Below are 21483 nucleotides of genomic sequence, written 5' to 3' on the forward strand. Positions count from 1 at the left end.
CAGTGCTCCTGGTGGGCATGTGAGCAATGCACGGTACATTGGCAGTGCTACAGGCTCAGGAAGTGAATATCAGCACCACTGGCTTTTGAAGCTGCTGTTAAAGGATCGCTGGCTGCTTTTAAAGATGTCCTGCAAACGAATAAAAAAAGTGCCAGAAGTAGACTGACAGGGTTTGAAGGTTGAGGGAGAACTGTACCTTTCTATTGCAAGAGTGGCGAAGAGTGGCTCTTTCTAGAAGTGAGGGTGATCCGACAGTAAAGAACAACACCAGTGCAGCCTGGATAGAGGTGACAGAGCAAGTGAATGCTGTCACACTTGTGGCCTGAACCCAGGAGCAGGTGAAGACAAAATTTGTTTTTATGCAAGGTTGATGAAGTAAATGTTTTTAATTGCACATTGTTGGCTCACAATGCAACTTCACTGCACTTCACTTTAAACTTAATGTAACATCAGGGAGGAAGAATAGGAACATAGGAATTTGTTAAAATTGCAATTGCAATTTGTTAACTGTTGGAGCTGAAATTTCACCACGGAGGCGGGAATCAGGAGCTGGGCCTGTTTTTGGGTCAGAAACCAACCTTCAGTGGGAAACTGATTAAAGTTCAGAGTTTCACAGGAATGAGCCCTTATTTGATATGGAGACAGGTTTCCTGTCCACTTCGAGCCAGTGGGGGCAGTAATGGAGGCGGATCAGATGAAGTGTGGGACTCATTTAGACACCCATGACAACCATCACTGAGGCCGCTGGTTGTCCTAAGGGGGAGATCTGTGGTTTGTGCCAAAGCCTTCTGCTTCACCAGAGGGAAGTGAGATGTCACAGGGGAGCCAGAGGTTTGGCACCCAGGGCAGGGAAGCCCCTCACCTCAACTATGCCAATTTGCAGATAAAGCTGGAAGCCATGAGGGAGAGGAGGGAGGTCGTCTTCCCAGAGGGTGGCAGGAGGAGGGCACCTTGTCATGCAGCAGGTGAACCTCTCTGTTCAGCGCCATCTCCCTCCCCCTCCAATTCCTCCTCCTTTCCTACCTCCCCCTCATCCCCTGATGAGCTGTCTCCTTTCAGGGCCTCACTATCCTCAAGGTCCACACCTCTCTGGAGGGTGATGTAATGGACAGCGCAGCAGACCACCACAAGGACCGAGACCCTCACAGAAAGGTATTGGAGGGTACCACCCAACCAGTCCAGGCACTGAAATTGCAACTTCAGAAGCACGATGGCCTGCTCAATGGTTGTCCTGCTGAGCAGATGGCATTGGTTTTATTGCCTCTGTGCCTCTGTCTGGGGTTCCCGTAGCCATCTCTTCAAGGGATTTCCCTTGTCCCCTAGGATCCATAAATGCACTTTAGGGGTTGGAGTGAAGATCTGAGGCAGCATGGACTGGTGGAGGATGAAGGAGTCTTGTCAGCTGCCAGGAAAGTGAGCACACACATGGAGGAAGCTCTTCTGTTCACAGGCCAGTTGGATGTTGAGGGAGTGGATCTCACTGGCTGGTCACTTGCTGCCTTGATGCCCACTTGGATGTAATCGATGATGCCCTGCACCTGGGGGAATCCAGCAATGGAAATGAAACCCAATGGCCTCTGTCACTTCAAGGCCATGTCTGTCGTTTAATGAATGTGCTGTCCAGCTCTGGCAAATAGGGCATCAGTAACTAGCGAGACACAGTGGTGTGCAGCTACAATTGAGATGCCACTAAGGTCCAAAGCTGATCCTTGGAAGGAGCTAGAAGTGAAGAAGTTCAAAGCCTCGGTGACTTTGACAGCGACTCTCAAGGAATGGCCAGTGATGCGAGGTCTTTGGTATTGAGGGCATAGATGTCTGTGACCATTGGCCTGGAGAGTCACAGTCTCCTGCAGCACTGGGTCTTGGTCAGGTCAAGATAGCTCCGTCTTCAGCGGTCGATCCTTTGTTGAGAGTTTGGCCTCCTTTGCCTTCCTGCCCTTATTTCCTCGCCCATGCCCTTCTGATGCCAAGGGTTGAGCCCTTTCTGTGGAGGGTGTTGCCCCTCATTGGCACTGTGCCAAAATATGACATTCATGTCCCCATTGACAGCTGTAAGCCTTCCTTCTGGGTAAGTGACTGCTCAATTGTTTTTAGTTTAGTTTAGTTTAGTTTAGTTTAGAGATACAGCACTGAAACAGGCCCTTCGGCCCACCGAGTCTGTGCCGACCATCAACCACCCATTTATACTAATCCTACACTAATCCCATATTCCTATCACATCCCCACCTATCCCTATATATTTCCCTACCACCTACCTATACTAGGGGCAATTTATAATGGCCAATTAACCTATCAACCTGCAAGTCTTTGGCATGTGGGAGGAAACCGGAGCACCCGGAGGAAACCCACGCAGACACAGGGAGAACTTGCAAACTCCGCACAGGCAGTACCCAGAATCGAACCCGGGTCCCTGGAGCTGTGAGGCTGCGGTGCTAACCACTGCACCACTGTGCCGCCCAACGATGGCAGCCTGTCCCCCGCTCTTCTGCCCCAACGATGCCGGGATGATGCCGACCCTGTTCAAAGCCTGGGTGCTGAGTGCCCACTCTCCCTGCCACCTGCACTGTGCCAAGGTCACCCCCTTACCAAGTGCCTATTCTCTTTGCCCTGCTGACCCTTTTATGGAGCAGGGGAGAAGCTCTGGGGCACCCATGACGGGCTCCCCACTCTTTACCAACCTGCCTTCAACTGTCAATTTCTGAAGGCATGGGTAAATTGTTTGCCCCTTCAAAAATTATAAGAACAGGTTCTGACAAGCTCTTAATGAGCTTCTAAACTGTGATAATTGGCCTCAATTGGAGGGAGAGTGGAATTCATGTCCTCCCCCTCACCCTCATTATTGTCAGCACCTTGAAATCAACACACCACCCAGCACCAGTATTTTTGGACCCCGCCTCCGTTCCCATCTTTGGCGCGGTGGGGGGGGAGCTGCGGGAGGAGGGCGGGTGACCCCAAAAATTCAGCCCTTTATCTTTCCCCAAATATATAGCCACATTGCTGTCGGCAACTGTGTAATTTTCCCATATTAATGTTTTGGCTTGTAAAATGTGACAAGCAACAAATAGATTTCAAGCACAAGGAACTGGAGTGCTACATGTTTGCACATCCACAGAAGGTGGCTGGTGGCCTGGTGAGTTGGAGGAGATATACATTTGTCCCTTTTCCATTTCTTTTCAGGTGAAGATTGCACATAACAAGGAGCAGTGCATGCAAACATGTGGGGGTAAGGGGAGGGGGCTCAACAAAACTGTGACTCTTGTCTCCTTATGTGGGATGGGATATGGGAGTTTCTGAGTGTGGAAGCAATAAAAGGAATGGGGGAAGATGAGCTCTGAGTCTTACCTTAAGCCCATATTTTGTATCTTTAGCTTTGCCATTCCTTCTCTCCTTATTCACTAATTCATTCCCTTACACACAAGCTGACATTGCAGTAATGCATTGCTAAGAGTAGAATTCAAAGCAAGGATTGTAAAATGTTCTCCCAGGCACCGAGTTCCTTTTCAGCTCAGTGTTGAAGCATTTTGGTGGACTATGCTTCTGTTGTCTCCCTGACATCCATTTACAAAAGTCAAATATTTAATTGCTCTGCTATTGTAAATAATAATCCAAATAATCAAAAATATTCATGAAACACTTCACTTGAATTATTAAGAGTTATTAGAGTGAAAGGCCAAGCAGCGAATGTGATTGGCTCCAAAAGGAATTTAATCCTGGAGACCCTTTTGACCATCACAGAGGTCATCATTGACTGAACAGCCATGGAACCTAAAACTATCCTCAAAACTCAAAAACAACCGTGCTGCATACGTAAAGAATTAGGCTGGGCATAAAACTCAATAACAGAAAAGTTGAAACAACCATGACCTTCAGCTACCCAAACGTTCCCTGATTTATCAAGATGGCATGTCCCAGGCTCAGCACTATCAGCAGGTGGCAGCTCACAGAGATTTCACAGCTGCTGCCGACTGCTGAACAGACAAACTCTCACTTTCACATTTTATCCCAGCTATAACCTCAGCACAACCATCGAGCTGGCTTGACTCGGGCTATCCAATCCCATTACCTGGAATTCAAGAAACGATAGCGTTACAACATATCCCCTTCAAGTTTCAGGAATTTATGTCCATTGGTGCTGGAGGCGATATTTTTGATTGCGTTTATGTGTTGGCGCCCTGGTGTGAAGGGTTTGCTATCAACTGCATATTAATCTTGTCAACATTTTCTCCAAGTAATTTACGGTCTTCATCAGCTTTTGTTTTTAAGAGCGAGCTCCGAACTGGCACCAGCGGCCCTTGCTGTACTAAACCTTTGCACCCTGAATGGCCATCTGAAATTTCACACATTCAAATTACATTTAAACACGGCATGACAACTTTGAGACTGTGGAAGGCCTACAGTGATCGTAATTTTCAATTACAGCAAACTGCTATTTAAAAGTTAACCCTGCTTCATGATCAGTCTGCTGTCCTAAAATGTCAGCCAAAAGTCAGTGATAAACAAAGATTCAAATCAGACATTGGCCTGCAATAATAAAGTCATACTGACTTATCAAAAATCACTAAAGAGATCTTAAACTATTTCTGACTTAAGGTTATGTGGTTCTGAAAAATTAAAGGCACCGCCTTAATTAGCCATAGCCTTTTGTAGTACAAAGTTAGACCTGTCACTTTGTCCCTTTTTAGTCGTTTGTACTGGCTTCATCCCTGTTATTAATTTCAATATATCTATATTTTTTCCTATTTTTCTTCCTTCATTATTTCTCTTCTTGTGCTCCTCATTTCTTCTTTCAATATTTCCTTCAATTACCTCTTCAGCTCTGCTTGTCCTCTAGTATTTTCCTATATATTTTTTTCTCTGTTTATTACCTTAAATGTTTCTAATTTCAGTCTGTGCTTTTCACTAGCATTCATCTTTTTCAAACTTTTCTGCCATTTTCTTTTTTCTTTGCCGCCTTTCTTAAGTGGCTCAGTTGGTAACGCTCTTCACCTGAGATAGAAGGCTGCACCATTAATCCTACAAAAATGCTGAACTGATGTGCTTTTCATTTCAACTGTGTAGAAGGGTATTCAGAGAATAATACTTTATATACTTCAACAAGAAAGTAAAACTTTGATAATAAATTATAGCACAAACTATCAATTCAGGAAAGAAGCAAACCACAAATTGCAAACAGTGAGATTTTGCTATAATGCCTCAAATACACAAAATATTCAAAATCATACAATAGAATAGAGGTAGTTTGGTGGGTTACCATACTGTCCTTTATCTTCTGGAACCAGGTATGAATCCAATCCAATCCAAAGTTCTGATGAAGGGTTACTGACCTGAAACGTTAACTCTGCTTCTCTCTCTACAGATGCTGCCAGACCTGCTGTGTATTTCCAGCATTTCTTGTTTTTATTTCAGATTTCCAGCATCTGCCGTATTTTGCTTTTATTATTATATGAATCCAATCCAAATTGATTTGTTCCTCTCCCTGACACAGAGATTTAAAATAATTTAAGAGTCGAAGTGGTGCAATCTTCCCACTGTTACAACCAAGGCGGGAGAACTGCAACTGTTAATTCAGTCCCACTATTCCACAGGTCACAGCATATCATTAAAGTTTCCCACCTACCAAGGAATAGCCAAATTAGACACTCTCTTTGTCCCCCAGAATAAAGCACACCAAACCAGGTTTCTTTAAACAACAACAACAAAAACTATTTATTAGAAAAGAAATAATAAATCTTAACTACTAATGAGATAAATCTATATATATGAAAAGCTCCTTAGTTGCTTAGCCCTCATGCACACACATATACATTCAAAAAAAAGGTTAACCAAGGAAAAAGGATTTTGGTTTACATCTGTTTCTTGGGAATAGAAGGAATAATAAAAATAAATCAGTTCATCACATTCTGGTAGGATATTTTCGGTACGGTGAGGTATCCCAGAGTTGAATGGTCAGATACCACTCGAATTCTCTCCAGGCAAGGTTGATGAACTTTCTTTGATGGGTAGGCGTTCAAGACAATTCAACTACAGCAGGCATCACACAGGTCTTTCAGTAGGGGTGCAGCAACCGGTCTGCTCAGGACTCACAGCAGCAACACAGCAGAAGAAGCTTTGTTCAGGTTCCAGGATTTCCCAAAGCACAGGAGGCAACAGGAATCTCACTGGATACAGGAATGCTTCACAGACTGGAGGCAATAGGAATCTGCCACCTTTCAAATTCAGGATTTCTTTTCAAGAGATGCAAGTATCCTTTACAGAGAGAGGTCTTTTTATGGGTCTCCAGGCAGGTCAGGTCTAAGTTTCAAAATGCCTGCTTTTTGTCCAACTCACAGGTTTTTAACAGTCCAAAGTGAAAGCAAAAAGCCTTCCTGAGCCAATCAAGTGACCAGACAGAGTCTCCACTGTCATTCAAAGTGTTGCTCTTAGAAGGTCAAAACCCCTTGCTGTTTCCTTGAAACTGCTTGCTTCTCCTCTTCTTGCATGCAACGTCAAAATCCAAAAATTCCAGCTATTTGCAGGTGTCCAAGTCGACTGAAAATCCCATTTTCAGTTTTTTTAAGAACACACAGAATTCTAAGGTTTTTAATAAAAAATAAAACCTCTTGTAACATCATGTCAAAGATCTGATTGTTTCAGCACATCATAGCTAACATTACTGAAAGCTCAAACTGCACACCCATATTGATTATCGATCTTATATTGTGATGTTTATATTATGAATATTCGTGGCTGAGGCCCCTAGTGCTAATTACCACAATGTGAAATGAGATTAATAGTTCCCAACTGGTACAAGTCCAGAGAAGACAAAACAAAACAATCTATAATTCAGTGCAAGTTGACAGTCTTAAGTTACTTTTGAAGCTCATGATGAGATGGCTGACCTTCCCATCACTTCCATTGTCTTTGTTACATTTCTAAAAACTAGGAGCAGAAACATGGTGTGTTTTTGCCTGACATGTGCTTTCGACACCACTCCTCCCCTGCTGTTTGGCTAAAAACAATGAGAAGCAGCTGCTTAAAGACTTTTCGTGTTTTAACAACTGCATTCAGAAATACGAAGAAGATGGCAAGTCCAATCAGAAGGCAACTATCTCATGATAAATTTTAAAACAGTTTCAAAATAATCATGTAAAACAAATTACGCCAAATGGAGCATATTTCAGACAAATGCTTAAGGATAAGGTAATTTTTGTAAAGTCATGTTTTAAAGGCACATCATTTGAGTGAGTTTAGCATCAAAATGTCAAATATGTGTCCAGTAGTGTCAAATCCTAACAGCTGGTCCTGCCAGTCTAATGTGCCGGAACATTATCCTCAGATATATCCAGGATCAGAAAGAGTTGATGTCAACTTTGACATTATTCTGTAATTTAATTATAAGCTAATTACCTTATTCAACGTTACCAACACAAATCGCAGCCATTCAAAGCTTTAAAGCTCTTGAGATCAGTGCATCGAATTAAAGAAGGAAAAGAAAGACAAGGGAAGAATATTGTTTGTCACAAACTTTCTGTGAAAGTCTGGGTGGAGTGGATAGTGCACTACATTTGGGCAATATTTTTTGATCTTCGGGATCTGGATTCAGATCGAGCCCAAATAGATTACCCATCCCTGATAGCTCTTAAGAGTCACAAACAGATGGAGTTGAAGTTATTCTTATTCTCAGCGATGCACTTACAAATTCACAGTATGAAATTGCTTCACATTAACAATTGAGCTCAATATAGACAGCATGAGAAATAAAACATTTACAGCAGTATGATAGAAGGCCCTTTGATGTTTGGAAAGTGGAAAATATATCTCCTCAGTGCATTGACACAAAAGAAAAAACTAGGAAAATTGTTTCAATTATTACATCATAATTCCCTCTGAAAAGCAGGGAAATTATGCTTTCTCTAACAAAAAAAAATGTCAAAATTGGCAGATGAGTGGAATGGTAGATTTGCACACTAGCCTTTCACTTCTAGTATCTGGGTTTGAGTCCAGCCTAGAGTGAAGGAGCAAAGTTTCCTTTGTTTGCTGGTTGCAAAGATCCAATGTAAAATGAGTTTGAGGAGTTTCAGCCTCTTTCTTAATTAAATTGAATCTGTGGCAGAAAATCACCCCAGATTTGGCAATAATTGACACAAAATTGACAGTCACACACAGAGAAATGTCAAACTTAGTGGAGTAGAGTGATCTTCTGAGCATGGGGTTAAGGTATATTCTTGGGGCAGATTAAGTGGAAATTTGCTCTGCATGCAATTGCACCACGCAGGAACTGAAAAATTTGATCCTGACAATAGTTGCCTAAATGGCAATGTGTTTAGCTTCCTATTATTAGCTTTCTGCATTTGATCACCAAAAATTAGACAATTTTTTTGATAAGATACAAATTGAAGAGAGTCTTGCCAATGAAGGAGAAAATGTGTCTGTGGCCTGATGTAAGGTTTAGAGCATTTAATGACTTAGTTTTATGAATCACTTTGTGATATCTTTTCTGCAAGAACTGCAATGTCAAGCCTGAATGGCAAACCATGTGATGGTCATCTTCACTGAAATATGTCAATTTGTCAATGTTGAGAGATGTTTGTGTGGAATTGCATGAAGCCTAAAATGGAAAAGGGAAGTCATGTAGCTGGAGGGGGGCCCACATTGTTGGGGCTGTGGACCGTGACATATTTGACATTTGTGAAAAATAAGGACAGCTAAAATATAGGACAAATTATATGCTATGTACACTAATATATTGAAGTTTGTTTGAGCTAATGCTTGATTTATTATGAAATGGTTTTTCAAGGTTATACTCTGTTTAAACTTTTGTGTAAGAACAATGGGAGAGATGGGTTGAAGATCTCAGCACTCCTTTCAGGGGGCCAGATGAGATAAATGTGAAACTGCAGAATTGCAAAAATGGTTGGTATCAGCAAGAATGTGAACTTTCAAATTCTTGCTAAAACAAAAAGAAACAGGAAGCATCTGTAAAGTGTGTAGATTGAACCATTAACTAACTAGGGTCTAACAATGATGTCAGCATGGAACAATTAGGATACTTGGAACAATTCGTAACCTAATATGGTAAGATCCTAGCACCCCAAGAAGGATAAAAGTAAGGGGGCTACAGGACATCGTTGGCGCACTTAGAGAGGAGTTAACAGAACATCGTTTGCACACTTAAAAGGAAAAGATAGACCACAGCCCACAGCAAGAGAAGAAGGAGAGAAGTCCGTGCCCCAGCAAGATCAGAAGCAAGAACCAGTGCTGAGTGTTGGGACATACCTATTGCCATTGTTAAGTATTAACTTTGTATATCTTGGTTAAGCCTAATAAACTCCCTGATTTGATCACAGAACTTGAGTTTGTACCTTGTAGGTCTCTCTTGGTCAAGAATCACAAGGTGAGACGGGTGGGGGATCCTCTGTCTCACCTCTATTCAGGTAACATCTACCTGAAACCTACACTGACCGCAGCACTGAAACCAGGCAGCAGATGTTCAAGCAAATAGGTGCCTTGGTGATATGAGAACCTATCTGCCCAATTAACTGCCTGGCAGGTGGGGAATGGATCAGGGTAAAATGGCCACAACTGTATTGTAGATTTTGGTTGTGATAGGCAGCAAGCAATTATTTGGGGACTGCATTTATTAGAAATCATCAACACCCATATTAACAGAAAAAAATGGTTGTATCTGTGAATGTTATGGGATTGAAATCTAATCAGATTTCGAGTGATATCATAAACCACAAACTTTGGTAATTTATAATTATTATTTATACTCTAAAATTAGATCACTTCAAGACAGCCCTTGAATTACATTGGAATTTTTTTTTTATTCTTTCATGGGATGTGGGCATCACTGACAAGGCCAGCATTTGTTGTCCATGCAAAATTGCTCTTGACAACTTGCTAGGTCATTTCAGAGGGCAGTTAAGAATCAACCATTTTGCTGTGGGTCTAGCATCACATATAGCCCAGACCAGGTTAGGACAGCAGATTTCCTTCCCTACAGGACGTGTTCAAGATGGGCTTTTACAACAATCAGTGATAGTTTCATGGCACCATTCCTGAGACTACCTTTCATTTCCAGACTTTTATTAATTAATTGAATTTAAATTCCACCAGCTGCTGTGATGAAATTTGAACCCGTGCCCCTAGTGTATTAGCCTGGGCCTCTGAATTACAAGTCCAGTGATAGTACCACTACATTATTGTCTCCTCCTTTGATTATTTTTAGTAATCTTTTTGCTGCTGACGCTAATTGCATGCATTGTGTGCTTATGGACAATGATATTCATGCATAGGATACAAATATCAGGTTTAACTGGGAAGAAATAACTTTGAGTCAGCACTGATTCCAGCATTTTCTGCATTCAGTATTTATTACCTTTATGCTATTGTGCTTTTAGAACCATAGAAAAATTACAGAACAGAAGGAGGCCGTTTAGCCTGTCGTGTCTGTGCTGGCTGAAAAACTAGCTGGCCAATCTAATCCCACCTTCCAGCACCTGGTCCATAGCCTTGTAGGTTACAGCACTTCAGGTGCATACCCGGGTACCTTTTAAATGAGTTGAGGGTTTCTGCCTCCATCACCATTCCTGGCAGTGAATTCCAGACACCCACCACCCTCTGGGTGAAAAGGTTTTTCCTCATGTCCCCTCTAATCCTTCGACCAATCACCTTAAATCTGTGCCCCTGACCTTTCCTATAGGGGAAACAGGTCCTTCCTGCTAAACTCCAGAAAGCTTGTTATAGAAGTATAAGGTTGGAGCCTATATTTACTCAGTTTCACATTTATTGTGCAGAATAAAAAGACTACAAACATGTAGCTTTTCACACAAATCCCTCTCCCTGTCCCAGTGAGTGTCTGATTTTAAGTGCTCAACTAAAACCCCAATTAACTCCCTTCACCTGCATATAATCACACAATTAACACTTCCTGTCTCCTCTATCTAGGCCCCTCATAATTTTGTACACCTCAATTAAATCACACCTCAGCTTCCTCTGTTCTAAGGAAAACAACCCTAGCCTATCCAATCTTTCCTCATAACTGCAACTTTCAAGGCCTGGCAACATTCTTATAAATCTCCTCTGTACTCTCTCCAGAGCAATTATGTCCTTCCTGTAATGTGGTGACCAGAACTGTACACAATACTCCAGCTGTGGCCTAACTAGCATTTTATATAATTCCAAAATTACATCCCTGCTTTTGTTTTCAATACCTCAACCAATGAAGGAAAGCATTCCGTATGCCTTCTTCACCACTCTAACTCCCTGTCCTGCCACCTTCAGGGACCTGTGGACATGCACTCCAACATCTCTCACTTCTTCTACCCCTTTCAATATCCTCCCATTTATTGTGTATTCCCTCGCTTTGTTTGCTCTCCCCAAATGCATTACCTCACACTTCTCTGGATTGAATTTCACTGCCCACTCAACCAAACCATTGATATCATTCTGGAGTCTACAGCTATCCTCTTCATTATCAACTACAAAGCCAATTTTTGTGTCATCAGCAAATTTCCCAATCATGCCTCCCGCATTTAAGTCCAAATCATTAATATATACCACAAACAGCAAGGGATCTAACACTGAGCCCGATGGAACGCCACTGGAAACTGCTTTCCACTCGCAAAAACATCCGTCAACTACTACCCTTTGTTACCTGTCACTGAGTCAGTTTTGGATCCAACCTGCTACATTCCCCTGTATCCCATGGGCTTTAATTTTACTGACCAGTCTGCCATGTGGGACCTTGTCCAGTGCCTTACTAAAATCCATGTAGACAACTTCCACTGCACTACCCTCATAAATCTTCCTTGTTACTTCATCAAAAAACTCTATCAAGTTAGTAAGACATGACCTTCCCTTGACAAATCCATGCTGACTATCCCTGATTAATCTGTGCCTTTCTAAGTGGCAGTTTATCCTGTCTCTCAGAATTGATTCTAATAATTTACCCACCAACACAGTCAGACTGACTGGCCTATAATTATTTGGCCTATCCCTCGCACCCTTTTTAAACAATGGTAAAACGTTCGCAGACTTCCAATCCTCTAGCACCTCGTCCACGTCCAGTGAGGATTTGAAGATGATCCTTAGTGCATCCACTATTTCCTCCCTGTTTTCCTTTAACAACCTGGAATGCATCTAGCCCTGGTGATTTATCCACTTTCAAGGATGTCAGACCTTCTAGTACTTCCTCTCTCATTATGCTTATTGTATCTAATATTTCACACTCCTCTTCTTCAAGTACAATGTCTGCATCATCCCTCTCCTCTGTGAAGACAGAGAGACAGAGACAAAAAACTCATTAAGAAGTCTGCCCACATTTTCTGCATCCACGCATAAGTTCCCTTGTACATCTCTGATAGGCCTTACCTTTTCCTTAGTTATCCTCTTGCACCTAATGTACTGATAAAACATCTTTGGGTTTTTCTTGATTTTACCTGCCAATAATTTTTCATGTCCTCTCTTTGTTTTCCTAATTTCATTTTTTACTTTACCCCTGCACTTTCTATACTCCTTGAGGCTTTCTAAAGTATTAAGTTTTTTGTGATCGTCATAAGCTTTCTTTTTCTGCTTTAACTTACCCTGTAAGCTCCTAGATAACCAGGGGGCTCTAGATTTGGCTGTACCACCCTTTATCTTTGTAGGGACATTCCTACACTGTGCCTGTAGAATCCTGCTTTTGAATGCCTCCCACTGGTTTGCCGCTGATTTTGAACTGAAATAATAATTACAACTGGTTGGGAGAGGAATCAGAATGTGTAAAAGCCACATTCTGGTCTTTCCTTATTCCCAACTATGCATTTATGTTTTTAAATGGGTTTTATATATATAGGGTATATACTTACCTTGGGCAGTAATGTGAAATAGATGACAGCGAATAACTCATTTTGCACTCTGCCTGATTTTGAAATCACTGGAAAATTAAATTGTACAGAATATCAGATGGGCTGCCAATTTAGTATCAACTATTTTGCAATGCCATTCAAGTTAACTTTATACCCCAATAGGTTTTCAGGCTGTAAGTAAACCATTATCTCACAGGTTACCGAGGTAACTAAAATTCCCAGCCATTGGACATTACAGTACATTCTTGGTCACTTGCTTAATCCTCAGTTCAACAGTTTGCCACTATAACTTTCCATTGCTGTCAAAATTCTCCTGTTACTCTTTGATATTCATGTAACATAAAAAATACTAGTCATCCCCAGCAAAGCTAACCTTTTCATTCACAGAATGCCTCTCCATTTACACAAACCAGCTCAGACTCCCACAACATGGCACTTCACAGGAGCTGCATCCACACTTGTGCCGGAAAAGGATTTGCACTTCTTTGCTAAAAGATTATGTGAATTCTCCCAGCCCCAAGTGATAGCCAAAACAGATTTATTAAAGAGTCAAAAAGATCTGTTTAGCACAGACTGGAGTTTATCACCAGCTAAACCTACACACCATTTCCACTTTAGACACCCAAGGCTTGTCAAAGTGGATAGTATATTTTGAAATCCATAATAAGTTAAAGAAGATGACAATTATATGGCATGAACACCTTCCATCTTTCATGGGAGCTCTTTCTATTTTTGAAAATGAAGAGGAATCAAATCTCTTGCACTTAATTGAACAAATCAAATTAATTTGGTGAGGACAGAACAAATCAGACTGTGGGACTAGAAGACAAAGCTACACAGAAAAATAATGAACAAAAATAAGAATATAAAATGTTGGAAATACATAGCAGGTCTGTTAATATCTGAGGAGAGACTTGGAAGAGGAAGCCAAAACAGATTTAACAGCTTAGTTCCGAATACTTGTAGCTGTAGTAGAGGATCACTGCCCTCCCTCTCCAGAAACGCAGGTCATTAATCCTAGCTTTGATTGATATTTAGATTCATTAGGCCACACAGGGCAAGGGTGCTTACCCTGGATGTAAAATGAAAGCCTGCACGGTGCCTCTGATCTGCTCACCAGATTAAAGGAGGCAACATGGTATCTAGGAGAACCTATTAAGGTAAAAAGAGGAACCTGTATACAAAATGCATCTGAAGTTTAATTTTCAAAGCAGGTGCAATGTCACACAACCATTTGCAACATGTAAATACATTCAGATAAAACTCATTTAGTGGCAACCATATCTCCAAACTATGAGGTCACAGGGACTTGCAGCATTTAGGATGTGATAAACCTCCCTATTTCAGAACACATCAGAACTTCCTGCTACCAGTTGTTCAGCCTATCTATTGCAAGAATTGTGACCTGTGTAAGATATTATTGCATACGAATGTAGCTGCTTCAGAACAAATTGCCAAAGGACATAATGACAGCAATAGGCCATGAGAACTCTCCAGTAAACATAGAAAATAGGAGCAGGAGTAGGCCATTCAGCCCTTCGAGCCTGCTCCATCATTCATTATGATCATGGCTGATCATCCAACTCAGTAACCTGCTCCCGCTTTCACCCCATTCCTTTGATCCCTATAGACCCAAGAGCTATATCTAACTCCTTCTTGAAAACATACAATGTTTTGGCCTCAACTGCTTTCTGTGGTAGCGAATTCCACAGGCTCACCACTCTCTGGCTGAAGAAATTTCTCCTCATCTCAGTCCTGAAAGGTTTACCCCGTATCCTTAGACTATGACCCCTGGTTCTGGATTCCCCCACCATCAGGAACCTCCTTCCTGCATCTACCCTGTCAAGTCCTGTGAGAATTTTATAGGTTTCTGTGAGATCCCCCCTCACTCTTCTGAACTCCAGCGAATATAATCCTAACCGACTCAATCTCTCCTCGTACATCAATCCCGTCATCCCAGGAATCAGTCTAGTAAACCTTCGCTGCACTCCCTCTATAGCAAGAACATCCTTCTTCCGATAAGGAGACCAAAACTGCACACAATATTCCAGGTGTGGCCTCACCAAGGCCCTGTATAATTGCAGCAAGACATCCCTGCTCCTGTACTCGAATTCTCTCACTATGAAGGCCAACATACCATTTGCCTTTTTTACCGCCTGTTGGACCTGCATGCTTACCTCAGCGACTGGTGTATGAGAACACCCAGGTCTCACTGCATATTTCCCTCTTTCAGTTTATAGCCATTCAGATAATAATCTGCCTTCCTGTTTTTGCTACCAAAGTGGATAACCTCACAGTTATCCACATTATACTGCATCTGCCATGCATTTTCTCACTCACTCAACATGTCCAAATCACCCTGAAGCCTCTCTGCATCCTCCTCACTATCACATAGCACATTTTTTAAAACACATCCTATCTCCCTGTGGTACAAAACAAGAAGGCAGGCTTATGATATCGACAATGAATAGTAGATTTTCCACAGGCCAGTAGAACATCGCAGTTCATTATGTCTTCCATAGTTGAATCCAGTGGAGTTTAATTTATGAGTGATTGACACAAATAATCCCTTACTGCTTATAGAACTTACAAGCCATGGGTGCTACGACCTCAGTGAGATTGTTAACATAAAAAATACAAGATATGAACCCCTAAAGAATTACATGACAAAATTGCACATTTTAAGACTTTTGTTATTCCAACTAAACTAGAAGAAATTTCCATTAGCTAAATAGTACTTTGTAAGTAGCTGATACCCGAAATTACAAAGAAAAGTATTTTCTTTACTTATTAAAACACTTGAAAACCTCACACCACACTAATATGTTACACAATCCTTTTTGATGGCAAAATCTTTGTGGCTAAATGTCCCAAACTTCTCCTAGTTGCAATGGGTTGGATCGCCCTGACCTTTTAAAAATCAGTGTCCTCTTCATTCACTTCTCCAAGCACTTCTGACCAGGACATCCATGAATAAGGCGATTCCTGGTGATCCTGTTGGTTTTTTCCTTCTCTGCAAGCTTCAATTTTCAAAACAGGTTCAAGTCTTTGCAGCCTTTCACTGTCTCCGGCTTCCGAGAGCAGGGGTTCCTTCTCATTGCCTGAAGGAGTGGTAGAGTATTTAGATGAGCACTTGAAATGCCATGGCATACAAGGCTATGGGCCAAGTGCTGGAAAATGAGATTAGAATAGATAGGTGCTTGGCCGGCATAGACACGATGGGCCAAAGGGCCTGTTTCTGTGCTGTATAACTCTATGATTGTATGACTCTATGACTCTTGCTCTCGAGGCTGCCACCACTGGTTGTCTTCCTTACAGCCTTCAGTAAATCTGTTAAATTTATCTGGACGCAAAAGTCAATAGCTTATTGTCCCTTTTCCAATAAGTAAACTCCAGAAGTCTGGTTTCACAGAGCTACCTGCACCTTCCATTGTTCCCAGTTGTTAACAACTGACTGGTACATTTGCATCTTCAGATTCCTTGTTTATGACTTAAAATTCTGGGAGGGTGAAACCTATAGTTCTTCAGATGTTACCCCTGCAGTTTCTGTTCTTTTAAAAGAAATCTTTGATCTGTGTTCTCTGTTGTCCTGGCAATCAAGATTTCTGCCTTGTGGATGTAAGGTCATCTGACCTTCCGGACTCCATCTTAAAATTCTAAAAATCACAATTTTTAAAACATAATCATGTTACAAAGTCCAGCATTCACAGCAATGGGTAAATGTAAAACATGGCATTTTACTCAGCTGTAGAGACTAAAAAGCTCCCAATTATCATGGGGAAATGAGAAAATGGCAGAGACATTGAACAAATATTTTGTGTCTGTCTTCACAGTAGAAGACACAAGTTACATACCAGAAATAGAGGGTAACCTAGAGAGGAAATTAAGGTAATTAATATCAGCAGAGAAAAATTACTGGAGAAATTTAAGGGACTAAAATTTGATAAATCCCCAGGGCCAGATGGCCTTCATCCGAGGGTTCTATTATTAAGGCAGTCTTAACAATACACTTAGAAAAGCACAGTATGATTTGAACAAGTCAACACAGTTTTACAAAAGGGAAATGGTGTTTGACAAATTTATTAGAGCTTTTTGAGGATGTAACTAGTAGGGCAGCCATAAAGACAGGGCTAAATTGTGGCGAGTCGAAGAGACTTAGTAGTTGGCAGGAAAAAAGACAGAGGCGCAAGGGGAGAGCCAACTGTGCAACAGCCCCAACAAACAAATTTCTCTGCAGCACCTGTGGAAGAGCCTGTCACTCCAGAATTGGCCTTTATAGCCACTCCAGGCGCTGCTTCACAAACCACTGACCACCTCCAGGCGCGTATCCATTGTCTCTCGAGATAAGGAGGCCCAAAGAACTAGTAGGGTAGATAAAGGGGAACCAGTAAATGTAGCATACTTAGATTTCCAAAAGGCATTTGATAAGGTGCCACACAAAAGGTTAATACTCAAGATAAGGGCACATGGAGTTGGGGATAATATATTAGCAGGGATAGAGGATTGTTTAACAGACAGGAAGCATAGAGTAGGAATAAATGGGGCATTTTCAAGTTGGCAGGCTGTGACTAGTGGAGTGCAGCAAGGATCAATGCTGGGACCTCAGTTATTTACAATCTATATTAATGACTTAGACGAAGAGACCAAGAGTAATATAGCTAAGTTTGCTGATGATACAAAGCCAGGTGGCAATGAAGGCTGTGAAGAGGACACAAAGAGGCTGCAAAGAGATATAGACAGGTTAAGTGAGTGGGAAACTAGGCGGCAGATGGAGTGCAATGACGGAATGTATGAGGTTATTCACTTTGGTAGCAAAAATAGAAAAGCAGAATATTTTTTAAAAGGGGTGAAACTTATAAATGTTGCTGTTCAGAGAGATTTAGGTGTACTCGTACAAGGAACACAGACAGTAAACATGTATGTCCAGCAAGCCATTAGGAAAGCAAATGCCATGTTGGCCTTCATTGTAATTCACAAGTAACTCAGTGGCTAAGAATGAATCAGTCTTCACATGAAATCTTGGAAGAACGTCCACGTGATGATCTGCTGATTTACGATATTTAATATCATACTGATGGGCCATCAAAATCAACACCCACCTCTGAAGCCATGCTGCTGCTAGGAATGGTACCGCCTTCTTTGTTCCTGATGGTGGGGGAGTCCAGAACCAAGGGTCACAGTCTAAGGATACGGGGTAAACCTTTCAGGACTGAGATGAGGAGAAATTTCTTCCACCCGAAGAGTGATGAGTCTGTGGAATTTGAGACCACAGAAAGCAGTTGAGGCCAAAACATTGTATGTTTTCAAGAAGGAGTTAGATATAACTCTTGGGTCTAAAGGGATCAAAGGGTATGGGGCGAAAGTGGGAACAGCTTACTGAGTTGGATGATCAGCCATGATCATAATGAATGGTGGAGCAGGCTCGAAGGGCCAAATGGCCTACTCCTGCTCCTATTTTCTATGTTTCTTTGCACCAAACATGATAGTAAGGGCTTGGTGGCCAGTTCACAAAGTGAATTTCCAGCCATACAGATACTTGTGAAACTTTGTAACACCATATATGAAGGATAGTGCCTCTTTCTCAACTTGTGAGTAATTTTGCTCTAATTTGGTTAATGTATGTGAAGCATATGCTACAGACTTCTCCACACCGTCTTTCATTATGTGAGATAATAACACACCTAATCCTTGTGGTGAAGCATCACACACTAAAACTAGTTGTTTCTTAGAATCATAGTGGGCCAAATCAGCATCACTAGTCAGTATTTCTTCACTTCTTCAGTTGCTTTCTGGCACTCTACAGACCACTCCCAAGCAATTTCATTTTTGAGTAATTCATACAGTGGGGAGAATGTGTTAGCTAAGTTGGGAACAAACTTAGAATAATCCACAACAATTCCTATGCATGTTCTAAGTTCTTCTTTGTTTTCTCATCTCTTTGCTTTCAAAATCCCTCAACTTTCTCCTGCATTAGGTGGATATCTTTACTATCTATTTGGTGACCTAGGTATGTTACACTTGACAACATGAAGCAACACTTGTGCTTTTTAGCTTTGGTGCCATACTCTTGAAGTCAATATAGGACTTTGTTCAACCTTATAATGTGCTCTTTCTCTGTCTTACTGCTAATTAAAATGTCATCCAAGAAGCAGCAAACTTCTTTCATCCCACTTAGTGCCTGACCCATGATGCTCTGGAATAATGCGGCAGCAGTAGATACCCCAGATGGTAACCTTACATACTGGTACAACTCTTTGTGTGTATGAGTGGCAAACAATTCCTTGCTCTTGTCAGTTAATTCTAATTACAAGTATGCATTTGAAAATCTTTCTTACTGAACACCTTCCCATTAGCTAAATTAGAAAACAAATCTTCACTAGGAGGCAGTGGGTAAGTATCATTTTCAGTCACCTTATTTACCGTTTTCTTGTAATCTCCACAAATCCATCTACTTTTTTAACTACCACACTGAGTGCGGTCCATTCACTGCTCTTCACCTTCTTTATTGCCCCTAATCTTTCTAATTCATCTGTTTCTAAGTGGGCATAAGGCACTGGCCTAGCCTTGCAAAATGTCGGCTATACATTGTCCTTTATCTTGACTTCACCCTTGTGATGCCTAATTTTATCATTTTGTCCTCCTGGCTCAAAAACCACTTTGTGCTCTCAGCACTTTTTTTATTCTTTCAAGCGATGTGGCATCACTGGCTAGCCAGCATGTGTTGCCCATCCTTAATTGCCCTTGAGAAGGTAGTGGTGAGCCACTGTCCTGTACCACTGGAGTCCATCTGGTGTAGGTATTCATACAGCGCCATTAGGAGTTCCAGGATTTTGATTCAGTGACAGTGAAGGAATGGCAATATAGTTCCAAGTCAGGATGGTGTGTGGCTTGGTTGGGAACTTTCAGGTGGTGGTATGCCCATGCATCTGCTGCCCTTGTACTTCAAGGTGGTAGAGGTTGTGGGTTTGGAAGATGCTGTCAAAAAAGCCTTGGTGAGTTGCTGCAGTGCATCTTGTAGATGGTACACACTGCTGCCACTGTGCGTCGGTGGTGGAGGGAGTGAATGTTGAAGATGGTGGATGGAGTGTCAATCAAGTGGACTCCTTTGTCCTGGATGGTGTCCAGCTTCTTGAGTGTTGTTGGAACCGCACTGATCCAGGCCAGTGGACAATATTCCATCACACCCTTGACTTGTGCCTCGTAGATGGTGGATAGGCATTAGGGAGTCAGGAGGTGGGCTACGCACTGCAGAATTCCCAGCCTTTGACCTGCTTTTGTAGCCACAGTACAAATGTAGCTGGTCCAGTTCAGTTTCTGGTCAATGGTGACCCCCAGGATGTTGATAGTGGGGGATTCAGTGTTGGTAATGCCATTGAACGTCAAGGGGAGATGGTTAGATTCTCTCTTGTTTAAGATGGTCATTGCCAGGCACTTTTGTGGCATGAATGCTACTTGCCACTTAACAACCGATGCCTGGATGTTGTCCAGGTCTTGCTGCATAGGGACACAGGCTGCTTCAAGTATCTGAGGAGTTGTGAATGGTACTAAACATTGTGCAATCATCAGCGAACATCCCGACTGCTGACCTTATGATGGAGGGAAAGTCATTGATGAAGCAGCTGAAGATGGTTGGGCCTAGGACACTGCCCTGAGGAACTCCTGCAATGATATCCTGGGACTGACATGATTGTCCTCCAACAATCACAACCATCCTCCTTTGTGCTAGGTATGACTCCAACCAGTGGAGAGTTTTTCCACTGGTTCCCATTTTGCTAGGGCTCCTTGATGCCACACTTGGTCAAATGCTGCCTTGATGTCACGGGCAGTCACTCTCACCTCCTCTCAATGTCAGACATACTCTTACTGATCCCTACTCTAAATAACTAAGCCCAGTTTACTGTATCTTCTTAAGCCAATTTCTTCCCATCAGGGAGACTTTGTTCCCTCCAATTACTACCAATGCCAAGTAATAGGATGCATCATCATATTCCACTCTAACCCTAACTTGACCTACCACCAGTTTTGCCTAACGGAATGTGACTTAGGGATTTCATGTACTCTCTTTCCGAGATAACAGACACTGCTGCAGACAGTTATTATATATTTAGCCCTTTTTCTCTCAACTTCCATGTGCTGTTTCTCTTGCTCTCTGACGGAGTACTATTCTTGATCTCCCTGCTCGATAACATCAACTTGTGTTTCCATATCTATCATCTCCATATGTGAGAACTTCCAGCCTCCTGAACCAGCTTTTGATCTTCTCCAACCTCGACCTGGTGTTTGACCGTGAACCATGCTTGGCCCTGACCAGCTGTTTGACCATGACCTGGAACTTGTCTGTGACCTGGCGCCTTTCAGTTTCCTCTACTCCTGCATGCCATCTGGATATGACCGAATTTCCCATAGGCACAGGACTTTGACTGGAAATGGCAGCGTGTGGCTACCGTGGCAACGGTGGACTTGGCTGCCGTAGCCTGGATCCCGCTGAAATTCTGTGGACCTCATCGGCCGGCTTGGAAAAAGAACTCCCTTGCAATCTGTAACTATCTTTTTCTGCAATTTCCATGGCTGCAGCCTCATCGCAGGTCTCCTTCCGCGTCAGCTTATTTTCTTTACTCAAAGCTTGGCCTGGTTTACTGTTCTTCAAGCTTCC

General features: G+C 42.1%; 1 protein-coding gene and 1 long non-coding RNA gene across 3 annotated transcripts in view; one reads left to right on the forward strand and one right to left on the reverse strand.

Annotated features, from left to right (window-relative positions):
• The window catches only part of LOC137374539 (uncharacterized), a 93296-nt gene that overhangs the window by 46771 nt on the left and 25042 nt on the right, over positions 1-21483 (reverse strand). The window contains exon 4 of one of the 2 annotated variants that reach the window (XR_010975844.1): positions 17941-18081. The exons of the other annotated variant lie outside the window; for it this stretch is intronic. This is a non-coding gene — a long non-coding RNA (uncharacterized lncRNA). Of the gene's footprint in view, positions 1-17940; positions 18082-21483 lie in introns of those variants that run through there. 2 annotated transcript variants of the gene reach the window in all.
• The window catches only part of spag17 (sperm associated antigen 17), a 428416-nt gene that overhangs the window by 2255 nt on the left and 404678 nt on the right, over positions 1-21483 (forward strand). The gene's annotated exons all lie outside the window — the stretch shown is intronic.

This window comes from Heterodontus francisci, chromosome 10, assembly GCF_036365525.1.
Source record: "Heterodontus francisci isolate sHetFra1 chromosome 10, sHetFra1.hap1, whole genome shotgun sequence".
Lineage (NCBI taxonomy): Eukaryota > Metazoa > Chordata > Chondrichthyes > Heterodontiformes > Heterodontidae > Heterodontus > Heterodontus francisci.